At 39.9% G+C, this 17,205-nt stretch overlaps 1 protein-coding gene across 2 annotated transcripts in view; it reads left to right on the top strand.

Annotated features, from left to right (window-relative positions):
* Positions 1-12,034: 12,034 nt before the first annotated feature.
* LOC133456991 (nuclear receptor coactivator 3-like) overlaps positions 12,035-17,205 on the top strand; it is an 89,490-nt gene continuing 84,319 nt past the window's right edge. For both annotated transcript variants that reach the window (XM_061735771.1, XM_061735772.1), the window contains exon 1: positions 12,035-12,135. The gene's annotated coding sequence lies outside the window, so the exon portion shown is untranslated. The remainder of the gene's footprint in view (positions 12,136-17,205) is intronic.

Here is a 17,205-nt window from a genome sequence, read left to right as displayed (position 1 = left end):
GATAGATAGATAGATAGATAGATAGATAGATAGATAGATAGATAGATAGATAGATAGATAGATAGATAGATAGATAGATAGATAGATAGATAGATAGATAGATAGATAGATAGATACTGTGTGAGCTGTAAAGATACCAATTGAGGATAAACATGCATGTGCCGTATTAGCCTGCAGCATTCACATTGACCAACATAGACACCATCAAAGATGCAAATGCATTACTTTATAAATATCATCAATACTCGATTCCCCCTGCATCTGAGGAAAGTTTTCTATTTTTCATGTCCGTATGTTGCTTAATGTATCTGCAATGTGAACATTTCCAAACCAATACACGTGTGTGAGGACAGACATGTTGCCCAGCTGGTAAACGGGGCACCTTACAGCCCCGGCAGAGGCACGTGTCACACTTGACACCCAGTGTATGCTGAAATGGTAAACACACAGTCCCAAGTGAAATCTTCTGTTCTCAGTTACTGCATTTACTTTGTGGGGTGTATTTTTCAAAGCAGCAACTTTATTGTCCCCTGGGGCTCAGTGATTCAACAGCTGCCGACATATTTGCTTTATCTGTTCAGTCATATTGTATTGATTTTGTATTGTATGATACTGGGGTAAATTTCTCAGAGAGCAAAGGAGGCCACGCGGGCTTAATGGATCTTGACTGTATTATATGACTAATATGGATTCACCTTAATAATTTGCCCTGTTTTGGATAGATTTGTGCATCTCTTTTTCTCATACTAACCCTTCTCTGAAATCCCGTGTTCAGCTACATGACATTCATTGGAGTGTCCAAAAGCCAGTCATACACCAGATTGATGAGATGTCCAGAAATTTGAAAGAAAGAAAAAAAGACAAGAAAATGCATATGTCTCTGACTTGCAAAGGTTTTTCCAAATTATGGTACCAACCACTAAAATACATGCACCAAAAAGGACACAAAACATAACTTAAGATGAAGAACCACACTCACAAAAAATGACCTCAACAGACAGAAAATTCAAATTTCAAATTTCAGAACATGCAGTAACATTTTTCTTCATAAAATGTAATTTTGTTTTTGGTTTTGTGTTTTGCGTCTGAATGCAATCCGATTAATCACTGTGCTGTAACACAGTTTTCTGCAGACCAGATACATGCTTTAGATGTTGTTTTCAAAGCGTGGCTGAGTAGGACCCAGATGCCGGAAACGGAGGCGGCAGGAGATCACAGAAAACGTGGTTTATTAACTCAAAAAAAACCAAAGTGCTGCTGAGGAGGATTGCAAAAAAGCACAAGCGCCTAAACTTGACCTAAAACCTGCCGTGGCACATGGAGGGAGGAAACAGTGCAGATTAGAAAGGAGCAAGGAGAAAGACAAGACAAGATATACACAGAGGGCTTGACGAGACACAGGTGGACAAGATCAGGGCAGACGGGAACAAGGGAAGTCAAGACAGAACACAAGGACATGGGCTTTCAAAATAAACCAGGACGTACATACAATAACCGTGACAGTTTTATATTTTAGCAGCACAAAACAAAAAATGTATAGATAATGATTATTTGAATAATCAGGCTTAACTTTAGTTATAGAATTGGCCAGCGGATTAACCTGCATATACAAATATAACACTATTCTCTGTATAAGTGTTCCATGTATGTTCAAATGTCACTTCCGTGTGTGTGTGTGTGTGTGTGTGTGTGTGTGTGTGTGTGTGTGTGTGTGTGTGTGTGTGTGTGTGTGTGTGTGTGTGTGTGTGTGTGTGTGTGTGTGTGTACTGGAGATGTCCCACCACACTCCTGAAGGCTGGTCACTACCTGTTTGGAATTTTAAACAGCTTCCCTGTTCCTCTCACCTTCCCACAACTTGCTCTGCAATCCCCTAAATTCTCACTGAGAAAATGTCTCTATAATAAAATGGTTGCTAGGATATGAAGCATGACCATTTGGAGGATTAGGGTCTAGTTCAATTGTGCAGACAGTTCACTGTGGAGGTACGGCTGCCATTGAAGCGACTCTGTTATGTGTGTATTTCTTCATAAACCATGTCTTTTTCCTGCCATTACCATTTTCATTTAGCTGCTGCAGCCGTACTGAGTTTTTAAAATCAACAGTAAATATCACAGTAATGTGACTTTAAATATTGTGGAACTGTAACCTGAAACCAGAAAAACAATTTGCTCTATAACTAATGAAGAAAATTGTTTTGCTCCAAAAGGCAAAAAAAATAATAATAATTTAGAACCCTTAGCATATATTCTCAAAGGCACTCAGCTTTTCACTGATTATATTTAACTGAAATGATTTGTGATCTGAAATGTTTTCAATGGTAATCCTATAAAAGCTTTTCTCTCACATTATGATTTCATTAAAGCATGTTAAGTATCCATTTTTAAAAAGATTAATAAAACACTCCTAATTTCTCACCCCCTTAATGGTTCATACTAGTAGATATGCCTTTTGTTGTTCGTTTATTACCAACATTCTTCATTCATCATTACTGCTTACCATTTTTCAGTGTACTCAATAGTACTTTCTTTCTATTACAGTTTTTATCTCTACATTCATGGATCTAAACATTTCCCACTTTTCTCAGACTAAAATCAACTTGTGGTTTGTAGCAGTAAGACAAAGAGAACGTTGCTAAAACCTTGACATGTCTTGGTCTTTTCACACCTGTAAGGGCAGAGTCATCTTTATAAAGGGATTATACCTTATACCTGATTCATTATCAGTATTGTAGCACTTTTATGAGTTGAAAAAAAAGAAACCTTAAATTAATTTTGTGTAAGGCAAGACAAGTTTATTTGTATAGCATTATTCAACAACAAGGTGCTTTACAGAGACATTAAAACATAACGTAGTAGAAATAAAAAGCATGTAATGTGAGGGTAAAACAATAGAGGACAAACTAGCTTCTCTCTGATGCTTTAAACATTTTTACCCAGCTGACTTACTGGGGAGGAAGAGCTTTTGGGGAAAAGGGTTCAGTATCTTGCCCAGGGATACTTTAAAGTGAATTGGTAAAGCAATGGAAGTAGGGGATCAATAGAGCAATAGATGTTTGCATGTTGGTCTGTATTGAGAACTACACACATTCTTTTTCTTTTCCTCCCACAATTAAGATTTAAGATTCAAGATTCTTTTTTTGTCATTGAGCCAGCGTTCTGACGCAACCAAATTTCATTCCATTACAGGCCGTCCAAAGAAAACAAACAAACAAATAGACAAACAACATAAGATATGGGTAGACGGTAGCCAGGAGCCTGAGGCTGCAGCCATGGGAAAGGCACCGCCCTTTCATTAGGTGAGAAAAAGGATGACACTAGGAAAGGAAAAAAAAATATCTTCACATTGTGTGAAAACACAGTGTGAAGGTATTAAAAACACCTCAGCACAGAAAATGTAACATATTCAGACAATATCATAACGAAAACAAAACTCGAGAGGCGAGCATAAATATGTACTAATACTAATATTATATATATATATGTATATATATATATATATATATATATATATATATATATATATATATATATATATAAATAAAATGTATGTACTAGTTGACTGAATTTATACAACTTTATATTGGTATACTTAAATATGTATGAGCAGTTAAAGATACTTGCATGTATATTATGTTTTTTTATGTAATTTTGATATAATTGATATGTGTCAAAACTGCCCCTCCCCAACAGCGTTGACAAAGACACCTAAATATACTCGTACCCCTTTTCCACCAAACCGGTTCCAGGGCTGGTTCTCGGCCAGTGCTGAGTTTGGAACCGGGCTTTCTGTTTCCACTGACAAAGAAACGGCTCCGGGCCAGAAAAACCGGTTCCAAGTTAGCACCAACTCTTTGCTGGGCTAAAGGAAAAAAACGCTTACGTAAGTGGAGGGGCAGAGTTGGTAAGAACCGCAATAGCAAGACTGTGAGATGGCGACATTTTCAAATAAGCAAGGAATTAATATGGATGCAGCAAAGCAGCAGTGGTTTGTGAAGGAGACAACCTGTCTTTTAGCGATATGATCCACGGAGGGTGCTACCCAGATCAAGTCTGTATTATAGCAAATACATTGCAAAAACTTTCGCCCCAATGCTTTTTTTTTTTAAAGGTTTTTATTGAGAAAGTAGGTAAACAGGAAACAGGTAGAGAAGAGGGGGGGGCATTGCAGTATAGAGCTATGAGCTATGAAAAAGAAAACCGGTTCTCAGCTGGTTCACAAGTTGAGCGAGTTGTGCCAGCACCAGCACTGGCCCAAAACCAGCCCTGGGGCCTAAAGGGACTACTCCTCCCATTTTCTCGGTCCTCTTCTGTTTGCAAATAACTAGTTGTCATAGGCGTTGTTAGATTCGATCCCACTATTATCATTGGATGATGAACGTGCGTTAGTAATGTAAACGCAAGGCCTGTTATTTGTCACCTCGGGCCTGAAGGCCAGTTGATGGGAGGGAAGGCGAGTATAGATCCTACCTGTGACGTCCTGCTCCTGCTGATACTCTCATCAGCTGTTTCCTTTATTTTATAAAACAATAATAATAAATTAAAGCTGCAAGCAACGATGAACGGGCCCTCGCACCCTTGTGCACGTTCAGGTGTGCTGCAGTGGAAGCGCTTGTATGACTTGCATGTAGATGTCTTCAGGGCCTGGGGCCTCATCTATAAAGCTTGCTTGCGCACAAAAAGCCACCTTCTACGCAAAGGCTAGGATCTAAAAAGAAAAAACTAACCGAAAAATCTGCTTATCTTTACGGCAACCCTGACCCTCCCGTAAGAATTTACTTAAGACACGGGGAACTGGCGACGCAGGCTGTGAGGTGGTGAAATGAAGCCAGATTCATGTCATACTCTTAATAATGTCATCACATATCACAAAATATATCAGACTTATAATAAAATAGCGCTGATCGTGTTCCTCTGTGTGTGAAGCTCAGTCAGTCAGTACTCTGCTGCTGCTGCAGCCGCGGTGACACGCCGGGAACCTCCTTCACCCACCGCTTTAGGACAGAACAAATTAGGGGCTTCGTAGAGCGTTTAGGGGCTCCAGGGAGCCTCTCATTTCTTCCCAAGGGACACAGATTTTTTTATATATATATAATGAGTTTTACGTGTGCGTGAAACCTTTAGGTGCGGGTGTAATCCTAAATTATTGTTCCGCGTTAAAACGACGCAGAGCCTACGCCGTAGGGTACGCGGTGACGCGCACCTACGACGTAGGCTCTGCGTTGGTGTGACGCGGAACCATAAATCAGCCCTGAGCAGCTCTGAGGGGAGACCGGAGAGGAGGAGGGGGAGCGGGGGGTGAAGCGGGGCTGCGGGGCTGTTCTCGCATCGTCTTCGCACAGGTTGTGTCGATGAGTTGCAATTAATGGCTGATCCTACCGTTAGTTTTTAAACTAAAAAGTGGGGGGGACAAAAACATGATTTTGAAAAGACGGGGGACATGTCCCCACTGTTGCGCCGGGGCACTCACGGCGTTCCGCACAGCAACGGCTTTATTTTATAGCCTACTATTTTTTTTTCTACTTTTACTGTGACCACAAAATAATGTAGTTTTACTGTCCTCCACCTCATCCTCAACATCTCGATCTCAGATCTCAGTGAAATTCAGTGGAACGGTGGCTGGACACCCTCTCATTCATCCTGAAGCCAAATAGGCTGCAGGAAGCCACTGCCCATGCTCAGCAGGCTCATTCATATGCAAAAACATACCATTTTTGGTATGAAGTGGGCGTGTAGAGGGCGGGTTAGGAGGCGGATTCAGCTGCGTAACCTTCCAGCTGGACTGTGATTTATGAAGCGAACATTGCGCGCAAGATTGCGTGCACATGGTTTTATTGATGGATTGTTTTTTGCGCCAGGCATTTTCGGCTTTTGGGTGTACGTGCACTTTTCGTGCATGTACGTCAAACCGTATTGTGGGGCTTGAGGCACAAAGTTTTCTAGGGGGCGCTGTTGAGCCATTTTACCACGCCCACTAATGCAAACCATTAAATATCAAATTTTTTGCCAGGCCTGGCTTGCGTGCAAAATTTGGTGACTTTTGGGGCACGTTTAGGGGGGCAAAAAGGCCTTCCTTTCGTCGGAAAAACGAGAATAGTAAATAATAAAAACAAAAAAAAATTCCTACAGATGCAATAGGGCCTTCGCACTGTCAGTGCTCGAGCCCTAGTAAAAACTTCCCTGGAGGGTTGTACTCAGGTTACATGATCAACAAACCCCTTCCACGACTTGCCACCCAGCGTTAGTTCTGTTTAATAGACCTGACCCGCGGTTAAGTGTTCCCTCGGAGGAGAGGGTAGCTCAACACGCCACCCTGTGTCGGTCAATTTAAAATGGGCGCATGACACGCTGGATCCACACGTTAAACACGGGGTTTCCATCAATGTCAAAGGGGCTAATGTCTCCTTTTAATCCGACATAACATGTTACACACTCATTCACATACACTACAACACATCACACAGTCACCAGACTTTACCCATCACTGTCTTGTCTTTTCTTTCTTTACTTTGCCCTTTCATGTCCCACTGGTAGTTATCTTAGTCCTCTTTGGCAGAATTTTTTTTCTTTTCTTTTTCTTCTAGGGATCAATAAAATAGGGCTATACTGTCAAGAGGACGGGTGAAGGAAATACACCCGCACACACCTATGCACACACAAAAAACCCTCTGTGTATATATATATATATATACAGAGCTGTCTGGGAGATTTGCGAGGCCCTGTGCGGAATGGCTTGGGGGGGGCCCTCGCGCGTGAGCGTAGCGAGCGCGCGCGAAATTTTGGGGTTTTTTGGGTCGGATCGGGTGTCTATATGCGCAATTTTAACTCTCCAATTAGCAAAATACTGGATACCTTCCCCTGCCTCATCATCATTTGACTTGCCTCGACGGGGGACCCCACGGCTGCTTGAGACCCGGTCGGATTGGTGATTTTTCTAACAAATTTATCAAACGAGCCTTTCAGAGAGGCATTAAACTCTTCCATTTTCTTTAGTTTTTTTCTTTTTTCATCCCCTGATGGAAATTTCCTGAATCTGTCTCGTTCTCTCAACATTGTGTGACAGTTTGTTCCAACTCCACCCGTCTGGATCAGAGCAGCTTGTGTCTGCGCTTGGTCTGATCAGTTGTATGGAACAACAGACACGCGCATCATTGCACATATTTATTGATATGCACAGACGAGTACACATTTAGGTTTGTAATGGAACGTGATTGTTGATATTTATAAGGGAAAAAACGAAAAAAAAAAAAAAAAAAAAATATATATATATTTTTTTTTTTCAAAAACGGCCCATAGCGCGAGGCCCCTTGGGGCGCGAGGCCCCGTGCGGTCGCACGGTTCGCACACCCCTTGCGGCGGCTCTGTATATATATATATATATATATATATATATATACACATACTGTATATATGCGTAATGCATAATATGTGGGTTTTGCCAAACTTGGTATTAACCATTAATATATATGCAGACAAGGGGAAAAAGAAAAGAAAAAAGGAAGTAGGGGATCAAACCAGCAATCTTGGTTTTGACCTTGCTATGCACTGACAAGAGTCATTCACTGACATTCTTACTCCCCTGCAAGCTGTGTTGGAAGGCTTTCATTGATCGTAGTCTGGTTGTCACCCTGTCTATGTCACATGCTGTGTTCTTCTGATAGGTTGTATGCCTATCCAGAGGTGTCCAGAACCAGTTTCTTCTGTCACTTGATATTGCCTATTGGAAATCAAAATCAAATCCAATGGAACCAGACTAATTATTTGTAAAATGCATAAAGTGCATAAATTAGGATGACTGGATAGACTAGTGACAAAAGTAAAAACAAAAAGAAGGGGGGAGAAGCTCTAATGATGCTCCTGTCAATCAATGCTGGCATGCTGTCCATAATCACACATTGATGCAGCATGGTGCCACCTGTTTGGCATCTTTGAACTATCAAAAAGAAAGAGTTTAATGAGGACGGCTTTATGTGCAAATATAACTCAACGGTTTTGTGACAAGACTTAAAATCACCACTGAAGCTAAAAGGCCAAAATCTGCCCTGGTCAGCTTCTTACCGCATCTGCATGATTTGCCAGAAATCCACCAGTCCTGCTCATACTCCTGTCCTGGAATAATCCTAGTAAAATTATGCAGTTCAACGTCATCACTATACTCTTGATTTATGCATTTTCACAAACTCATGTATATATCCATAACATGTTGCTGCCATGTGGAGACGATTTGAATCTTATGAAACGGTCTTAGGCGTGGATTACTCTTACTTATGTGGATGTTGCAGTTTGTTCATATACTTCAGTTTTGTTCTGCTGCGAAAAAGAATGCAGTCACAACAGACAAAGACTGGCTTTGTGCTTTGAGTAAAGAGAAATAAACAATTCTTTGAGTAAAGAGAAATAAACAATAAAAAAAAAAAAGTGTTGGTACTGTATACTGATGCATACCGGCCCACTTAAAGCACTGGTTATAGGAAAAACTTTTCATTTACTAGCAAAACCTGACCCTTCTTAGTGTCTCTTATCTCTTTTCAACCTATTGCAAGGTTTATATTCTCATACTTGCAGTTCTTGGTTGAATTGAACCAGCAGCTGACCTCAAATCTGCTCCAAGTTTAATTTCTTTTAAAGGAGGCTTAAATGTCTCGAAATCCTCTGGCTCTGACTCATCTCAATTTGTGTCTTTATGAGTGCATGGGTTAAAGTACACACACATGAAGGCAACCTTTTATGAGCACGTAGAAAATATTTTGTTACAGAGAATTTACATTTTTTTGTTCTCTCACTGTGTTTTATTCATATTTTAAAGTCTGACCTATCAAGCAAAATACTTTAAATATCCTCATCAATTATATCTAAGAATCACATTTTCCAGCTTGTATTCCTAACTGAAGTTGATGTGGTTCTATCTCATTTTATCTCACTCCACTGAACATCAACACTTACTTCTCTCTCCTCCATTCCACTTTGTGCATCTCTAACACCTATAGGTTCTTCCATTTATCCTTCTCTTTCACAATAGGTGCAATCTATCATTATCTGTGATATCTTCTCTACACCTTCTCAAACTGTCTTAAACTAAACTCCACAATCTTTTCATCTCTCAGTTCCACTGTTACCTACACAACAACACCCTTACTTACTGTGTGTGTGTGTGTGTGTCTGTCTGTCTGCACATTTTTGTATGTGTCCATCCATTTATCCAGGCTCTTTTCTGCCTGGTATCACCATGGTGATGGATGTTTGGTGCTATTGGGTCCTGCTTGTATATCCTGGCAGCAGTCGGGGTGCTGCTTTGACATGTCCCAGTTCATAGGCCACCTGGCTGTGAGATCACTGATGAACGTTGACCCTGCCAGCTCGCATATGGAGCCCACATATGGGTCTCATCTATAAAAGATTGGTGGCCTGAAGGATTCACAGGCCCTCCAGCAAAACTGAGTTAGTTCAGTAAAGGCAGGCTGCGGGATAGGAAGTGACATTTCTGCTTGTGTATGTTCACGAGTGACTGCAACAATCTGTAACAAATACGAGCACATGTTTCATATAACAGAATATTTACTGCGTAAAATGAAAAATATCAAGGATACTTTAGCATTTGGGTTTGGGGACATTTGTTGCTATTTCAGAAAGAGAAAAGTTTTAAGATGTAAAATTAATCCCACCCTTCTCTTGAATTCACAAGTTGCAAAATCTACAACTGACTTCATAAAACATAATCACTAACTGTAATTTTTTATATTTATACTCAGAACTGTAAACTCTATAACTCTGTAGTTATCAGACCTTTGCTGTTATTTTGGACATAAGCAATTACCTTTTTTTTTATAAACCAAAAAATTGATCAGAATGAGAAAAATCACCAACCCTTTAGTTACAATGAAAGAGTACATTAATCCACATCAGTATCTTGCATTCAATTGGCATAAAAGGAGATAATACATTTGTAGAAGTGTATCATTGAACACAAGCATTGCTGTTTTCAAATTTGATAATCATATTACACTCACTAATCAGTGGTGGTAACAGCATTTATTTGAATCTTAGCCTGTGGTGTGTTGCTCTGAGACATGCTCTCAGCTTTGCTGTTAGATTTGTGGGAAATCTTCCCCAATGGAGAGGTGATAAGAGTATTTACAGACATGGAGGTTTGATCAAGATTTAAATTCATTTTGACTGACAATGACATAACAATCTTTCTCAGGCAATGCTGTGGACAAATACAAAATGTGGCTAATAAGCAATATCTTATTTGAAAGAAAAGTAATTGGTAATGTTTGGAATTTTACTTTTGTTCATTAAAGACATGTTGTCACACATGTGAAGCTGCTTGATGTGGTATCCTCACTTCAACTATTGCCTCTACAGCAGATTTTGGCACATTTTCTAGCACAAGGCTTTTCTAGGATTATACTTTGGTATAATTATAATAGGTATAATAAGAGTTCAAACCTTTTCAAAGGAGTTTGAACTACTTTTTGAAACCAAAATGGATTTCCCCTGTGGTGTAACTTTACTGTTATTCAGTTCCAGCGTGAAGCAAATGGCAGCTTTCAAGGTAGCTGTCTGCAGCTGTTGATGACTGGTTTCTGTAGTAGAAACTGCAGACACAACAGTAAGAGTAAAGTAGAGGAGATTGCAGTGCTTCTTAAGCAAAGTTGATGTTATGTTATATTAGGTCCATTTACACAGCCGTTGTGTTCTGTTTAGCGCCTTTATTTGCCCTGCTATGTTGTGTGAATGGCAGAACGGTGTAACATTTCCTTCTGCTCCTGTCACACCTCTGTTCCATCTTGTGAATGGGACAGTCTTCAGATTGTGGAACAACGTAATGCTTTGTGAAAGCGTACTGTACACTGGGCAGGATTGAAGTGAATGCCCAGCTGGAGAAAGGAATTGGAATGAAAAGGGGATATCCAGTGTATCTTTATACTCCAATGTCTGTTTGAAAGTTTCTGCATGGACATCTTTGAATTATTTGTATTTAATTGTTATTGTGAGTTTCAGTCTGTGTTGTCTAAAAAGAGAATTAATCTGTGTTACATGCTGATGTTGATTTACTATGAAAGTTACATGACCCAGCAACACCATGCATTTGGTGTGTTTTCTTTCTTTCTTTTTTTGTGTTTTAAGCTCCAATTTGTACATGAAACTACAGTAAAACTAAGGAAAGCTTGAAATAAATAAATTGAATTGTACTTTGAATAGGTTTCATTGTGTAGACTTTCAAATATTATGCATCTCTGCCTGTGACTAAACAAGAATACAATAAGTAATAATAAAAATCACGAGGACGCTATAAGGTGGAAATGCATCAGTGGAGAAATATAACCTGTACAATTATAGATCCACATAGCTAATAAAACCAGACTACACGCCAACATCTTAATTTGACATTGTTTCAACATTTCAGTGAAAGAGAGGCTGAGTGAGATCTGGAACAGAAATGCAACACCTGGTTAACATCTAACATATCAGATACAGACACACCCCTGGACCAGCAGAAATCCTGTATTCTCACAGCTGCAAAGAAACAATAGACCACCTGAAGGAGAGGATTTACAAATTAATCGTTTTATGTTATGTATACACCAAGCTGTGTTTTTACTTTGAGATTTAATTATTTAATTGACATATAGCCTACTCAAGTTTAATCTCTGTTTTATGACTCCCCTCCTGCACCTAAACGCACTATTGAGAGAAAAAAAAAAAGTGTGGAAATTGTCTACTTTCTGAACCTCTGTCCCCACCTTCCAAATCAAATATTTCAGTGTTTGCTTTTCCTGATGTTCTGACCTTAATAGACACACACATCTCCAACATCTCTGTCGTCGCTGACGTCCGTCTGCTGGGAGCCAGAGCTAGACAGACGGTGCCTGATCCACCGCCTCCCCCTCCTCCGTGCTGTGGTTGTGGCTTCTTCTTGTAGTCCGTTTCCGCACTGGATCGCTTTAGCCGGAAACGCAGCACCTTCCAAGAATAAACTCGGTTTCCCAGAACCCCCCGCGCCGCCTCAACTTCCAGAACTGGCTTCTTGGGCTTTCGGTGGCGTTTCCCATTTAAACAAACAGTGCTGAAGATGGCGGAGAGTTAATGGTGTAAAGAAGAAATTATCGATCCGAGAGACACACTCGTTCACAAGGTAAGACTGGACTTCTGCTTGTGCAACAAATGTAGTCAATTAAACCTGATTTTATTCTCGGCTTTGCATGTCGACAGAACACGGAAACGTAGTGAGTTGGGTCTGTAGCGGCGGCGCGCACACAATATTGGCATGGGTGCGCAGCGGAGGGCACAGTGCACGCTCCTTTAGGCTGACAGCAAAGGTGCAAACCTCCACCACGCACACAAAGTGCACCTTAGGTGTCATGTGTTTTATAAGCGTTTAACAAACTTGAATAAAATCACTCTGTCTGGTCGATTTACGCACGATGTGCTGCATCAAAGAAGTGTTTCCAATTCACGCGTTACCGGGGAAGTTTTGGGGAGATGCGCACGGGCTGGACTCTCATGTTTCACGCTCGAACAGGACACATATCAAACATCCTATAATGATATATTTAACAGTTTCATTCCTTTCCATCCCGACGCTTGAGGGAACATGAGGGAATTTGGACTGAAATGTTTGCCGACCTGCGCTTGTTCAAACACACTCAGACCTGTGCGTGTCGTGTGCATTATGTTTGCAGGAAGGTACCGCTGTTTATTTTATTTTATTTAGTTATTTCAGGCAGCCTGTGCCTGCTGTCTGTCTGTGTGTGCAGCAGCCTGCAGGAGCGCTGAAAGTGCGGCTGGCTCCGTGTCCTCAGCTGCTCGGCGCTGCGCGGAATGACAACATACATTGTATTTAAACGTGAGAGGTGAAAAGAGTAATTGATCGGGCTCTCCTGTTAAGCCTGATTTATGGTTCTGCGTTAAATCGACGCAGAGCCATCGGCGTAGGGTACGCGGCGACGCGCAAGGTACGGTGCGCGTCTCTGCGTACCCTACGCCGTAGGCTCTGCGTTGGTGTAACGCGGAACCATAAATCAGCCTTTAGGAAGCCTTGTTAACCATTTTCCGTCCTCCGTTTCACTCTCCAATGTGCCTGTGTGCATCTGCAGGGGGCAGCAGCGTGGCCCCGCGACCAGTCACAGCCCCGTGGAATATGGAGGTAGATTTGTGTCTTAATTATTCAATCAAAAAAAAAAAGATTGCAAAAAATATATTTTCAATTTAAAAAAAAAAATGATTTCAATCAAAGAAAAAAAGTGTTTGAATGCAAAAGATTATTTGAGACTCAAAAAAATGCATTTGAACACTGTTTTTTCTTTGATTGGAAATGTTTTCTTTGATAGAAGTGAAGTTTTTTTTTGTTTGAAGCAACTTTTTTGATTGAAGTAGTGCTTTTTGTGTTTGGGCCATATCATGGGTAGGACATTTGGGTCTTTATCATTTTAATCAAAAAATAATTTTCAATGAAAAAAAATCACTTCAATAAAAAAAACTTTTTCAATCAAAGAAAAAGTGTTGTTGAATGCAAAAAAATATTTGGGACCAAAAAATTGCATTTGAACACTTTTTTTTTGTATTGAAAATATATATTTTTTCGATTTGAATTGAAAAAAGTTTTGAAGCCTTTTTTTTTTTTGATTGAATCCTTTTGACACAAACATCCCGCAGTGGGCGGATGCTTCCCCATTGGTCAGCCCAGAGTCAGACATGTTTGAGTGACAAGTGTCTACACTTGAACAGTGTTCAAATGCATTTTTTTGTGTCTCAAATATATTTTTGCATTCATTTTTTTTTTTAAGTGAATTTTTTTTAATTGAAAATATATTTTTTGATTGAAGCAATCTTTTTTTTTTTGGTTGAATAATTAAGACACAAATCTACCTCCATAGTGGAGCCCTGTGCAGCCTCACCACCTCACCTGCTATGAACGTATCATATTGAATACGACAATCATAAGCTACTAGTTGGAAATATTTCTGATTTTACTCAAATTGCTCCTTAGAAAGAAGGTACAAGTTTTCCCCTCTGCAAAAAAGGCATTGCTTAAAATAGCTAATCTATAGCACATTACATTACTAATTACAAGTTTTTTGAACTTTTTAAACCAAAATAAATCAATGAATTAGTATGGCATCCGTTGATTTTAGTTTAAGCCTCAAACATTAAGTATAAAAACATGTCTGTCCAGGTGGCATATTACACTTTGAATTTTGATTAACTTAATGGATTTAGAGCCAAGTTGCGAAAGGGAAAAAAAAAGGTCCTTCATCAGGCTTCTTCATCAGTTTTTGGAAATATATTCTTTTGTTTTAAGAAATAAATTGAAGTGATTTTAAAACATACCTCAAACAAACAAAAAATCATTCTGAATTTCTGTTTTATAGTTAACGCAAATCATTAGATATTATTGTTACGAACACCACTGGATGTAGTGAATTGAGCAACTAAATAACTGTTTGTTAAAATTGTATCAAAAATGAGTGGAAATAGCTTATCAAATAAAAACTATATTAATTCCTTCTAGATTGTGAACATTGTTGTGTATCATATGTACAAGAACAAAAGCTTCAAAAGAGGATATCTTTTCTTCTTAATGATATTACAAGTTTGTTTTTTTTTAAAGCTAAAACGATCATTGAAATATTTGTATTGATCTGTTCATAGCAGGTGGTTTTAGCGGGCGGAGACAGCCACTCCACTCCACGTCTCTCCAATCTACCTGTCTCCTTTATAGTGTCTGTAAAGAAGTACAATAAATGCAACTTTTTTTTTTAACTTCTTTTTATTTCTTTTAACAAGTTCAGACATACAGTGCAGTCATATAGCCAAATATACGGCAAAGGTACCAGCATGAAGTAGTCCGTGGGTTTCTGCATCTGTTCATTGTCCATGTGTCACATAATCCCTATGAGGATGAGTAGTCCATAGGCAGAGGGGTATGAGTACACATGTACTACAAAGTGCACATTTAAGAGAGACCACAAATAAAAAAAAATCAAGAATACCACAACAAAAGAAAGTCACTTCTCACATATAGCAGATCACATCAGTTGAGGAAATATGAAATAATTGGCGACCATTTAATCAAGAAGACATCTATCTTTAAATGTAGCCTTGCTGTTATGTTTTCCATGTAAAAAACCTCCTTAACCTTCTCCCTCCATTGGGTTACTGTGGGGGACTGGGGCTTCAGCCAGGAGATCATGATCATCTTCTTAGCAGAAACAAGAAGGACTCTCAATAGCAATCTCTGATTATCATCTAGATCTTCTGGTAATATTTCTAATATAAAATAGGATGGCTCTAAAGGTAGTTCTATATCTAGACATTTCCTAATTTCATCTGGTATGTTTTGCCATAATCCTAATAGTTTTGGGCAATCAAATAGAATGTGGGTATGATCTCCTACTAAGCCACAGCCCCTCCAACGGCGCTGCACGGAATGACAACATGCATTGTATTAAAAATGTGAGAGGTGAAAAGAGTGCGAGGAAATTTTCATGTGCAATAAATGCAACTTGATGTGAAGCTGGGCTCTGATCATGGTGTGTGATGGCTGAATGGCTCACTGAATGATTGATTTTCAGATTTGTACAGCCCTAAATAAAGTGTTATACCTGAAGGTTGTCTCAAAATGTTCCATAATTATCAATATTGGATGTTAACAGTTTTTTACCTCTTCAGTTAGAGCACCTGCTGAAATATATCAAACTGACTTCCACGTTGCTCCACCTAGCTAACTGGTGCTATAGAGGACTATCCATACATGCACTGCCTGCTTCCCGATGTATGTGTAAGCTCACGGTTTGATCCCTTACACAACCAGCTGGTGTTTTGTGTCTGTCTGTACCCTCAAAATTACTGTATTCATAAGCATGACACGAGGAGCACTGGCTCTCACTGGATGATAGTCTTCTCTTTAGAGTGGACAAACAGAAATGATATGGATGTGATGCTGAGGTGTGTGACAGTGTGGAGCACAGAGATATACCAGGTTGATACTGGAGTTGGTATTTGAATGCATATTTGCATATAAGTATGGCTCATCTAGTAGTCATTTTCACTATTTGTCACCATGTGATCTATAACCTGGAAACAAAATAATACATCTTGACAATTGGGTTGAAAGATTTGGTCAAATAATGCTTCTGGATAAAATTAGCCTTTGGCCAGGCAGCTGTGCTTCAAGATCCCAACCTCTCAAATGTGATATCTGCTGGTTTTTATTGAAGTCATTGCCCTGGAAAATGTGGAAGATTTTGTTCTAAAACTCGGATTAATAAATCAGAAAATAATTGTCAAACTATAAAATGATAAGTGTAATCCTTACCTGCTCTCCAGCCTTCCTTTTCTGTTTATCTCAGGATTGTGTCGAGTGCTTTCTGACATTTAGTTGCTCTTAATTCTTAAGTTGCATTCCTCTATATGTGGACCTATGCATTACGCAGCCGCTTTAGAAATGTAAAATAATAAATGATCAATAACTATGTTCTGTGGCTCGATCACCTTTTCAGCTTTATGTGTCTGTAGCCCAAGTGGTGGCATGTGGGAACGCAAGATGCCAGAGAACCCCCTAACCTGACCATTTTACAGTCGATTCCAGTCCAGGTTTTTGCACATATGCAGTCACATGAACGTCTGCATGCTCCTTAAAGGTTTCGGTGGGAACATGGAAAAACCGACGAAGGGTTTTTGCTTAGCGGATGGTGGGATGAGTGCGTTGAGGAGGAGGAGGGTGACAGTGATGCAATATGTTTGCTGATTGGGGAGAGAGGGGAGAGAGGTTAGCAGGTGATGCTGGCGACCGGTTCAGATGGAGGGAGGGAGGGAGGGAGGGGGGAAGCACCTCACACACCAGCTGAGGAGGAGCTGTTTGTGTGTAAAAGGCTTTGGGAGGCGGGGTTAGATGGGGCCTCTTGATGGAATTGTATGTGGCATTTGGGTTTTTTTATGGCCATCCTGGTCTTGTTTTTGCCTTCTTTGAATCTATCTTGACATTTGTTCTTCTTTTTTTTTTCTCCTTTCTTGTGGAGTCATGTTTTTTGACTCGAATGGTAGCCATTCTAGTCCGTGCGATCCGCTCCCTGGTATTCCTCGTGCTGTCCCCTGCTTCCCCCCCGACTGCAGCGTGAGCTGATCTGCTGTCCTGTTGTTTTGGCAGCTCCACTTTGTTGTGTCAGGATGTGTTAACCAGGAACAAATCTTTAGAAGCTTTCAT

Source organism: Cololabis saira, chromosome 12 (assembly GCF_033807715.1).
Source record: "Cololabis saira isolate AMF1-May2022 chromosome 12, fColSai1.1, whole genome shotgun sequence".
NCBI lineage: Eukaryota > Metazoa > Chordata > Actinopteri > Beloniformes > Belonidae > Cololabis > Cololabis saira.
Note: the sequence above shows the minus strand (reverse complement) of the source record. Positions and strands in the feature narration are given on the sequence as shown.